Source organism: Chrysochloris asiatica, unplaced genomic scaffold (assembly GCF_000296735.1).
Source record: "Chrysochloris asiatica unplaced genomic scaffold, ChrAsi1.0 scaffold00271, whole genome shotgun sequence".
Lineage (NCBI taxonomy): Eukaryota > Metazoa > Chordata > Mammalia > Afrosoricida > Chrysochloridae > Chrysochloris > Chrysochloris asiatica.
In genome coordinates this window covers 1,590,389-1,591,896 of record NW_006408789.1, presented here as the reverse complement: position 1 = coordinate 1,591,896, position 1,508 = coordinate 1,590,389, and positions in this window count along the sequence as shown.

Genomic DNA, 1,508 nt, shown 5'->3' with positions numbered 1-1,508 from the left:
AAGAAGACCTCATAGAGATGGATTGGCACAGTGGCAGTAACCATGGACTCAAACTTAGCAACAATTGTTAGTTTGGCGCAGGACTCGGAAGTGTTTCATTCTGTTGTACACAGCATCACTATGAATAGGTACTGACTAGATGGCACCTAACAACAACACGTATTGGACCAATGTTTGGATGGTACATGGTGGAGCAAGTAAGTTTCGTGGTCTTTGGTAGGAAGGTATTGCAACTTATGTCCAACAGAAAATTATGTACTTCCTTTCATTAAAGGTCCTCATTGAGGACAAACATTTGGGATAAATCCCAAAGAAAAGGACAAAAAAAAATGACATGGATTTTTTAATGAAATTTTTTGGACTCACCATTGAGATTTGTAGTCTTAGAAAGATGATGATCCAATACTATAAAATAGGAGCAGAGTTGCTAACGAGACTTTGAAAATGAGAAATATTAAAACCATAGCATTTTAATAAATTCTGGAAAACCTGGCCAAATCAATAGAGAGAGGTAATATAAAAGGTAAACTTTTACAAAAAGAGATATAATACTGAATATACTAAAGGAATTAAACAACATAGCAGCTAAATTTATAAAGCAAAAACTTGGTAAAAGTTTTTTACAAAATGCAAAAACTTGGTAAAAATCCAATCACAATGAGAGATGTCAATGAATCTCTTTTAGACATTGAAAATCTATTACAATCCATTCCTTATACTTGATAGTGATACACTGATTCTTTACATCTTGCAATAAGGGACTATGTGTGTTTCAGTGTGTGTGTGTGTGTGTGAGTATGTGTTATATCTGTTTATCAACCATTATGAAATTTGATTATGAAGTTGGGCACAAATAATATGATAATAAAATGCAAAATGAGTGCAAATGTATAGACCATGTAATATGATTAATCTGATAAAGATCCAACCAAACCAAAATTAAGAGATAAAGAATATCTTTACTTGAAAATCAATATACAAGGTAAAGTCAAGTAGTATGTGCACTCTGGCTGTAGAATTTATTTTAATCAACTTTTAGAAAAGACAAATGCATCATTTGCACAATCTCCTTGCTTTTCAATACACTTTGTCCATCTGCCAACAAATTTTCATATTCCCTTATTTAAAAATGTTTTAGTGTGAGCTACAAGCCAAGAATACTCCATTGTCTCCATCAGAGGTGAATTTTCATCCTGGAAGGGCTGCTTTCAGGGGACTAAACAGGTGAAAGTCCGATGGAGCAAGATTAGGACTATATGGAGGATGGTTTGACACCTCAAAATGACATTTTTGCAGAGTGTCAACAGTGTGGGCAGAGGTATGCAAACATGCATTGTCATGCAAAATCACAAGGCCCTTGGATAGCATCCTCTGAGTTTAAGGCAAAGTTAAGGTTTTGAGCTTACTGTAAGGAGCACTGTTGATTGTTGAACCTTTTTCCTGATGTTGTTGTGTTGTGAAGTGCCATCGAGTCGGTTCCAACCCATAGCGACCCTGTATAGGGTTTC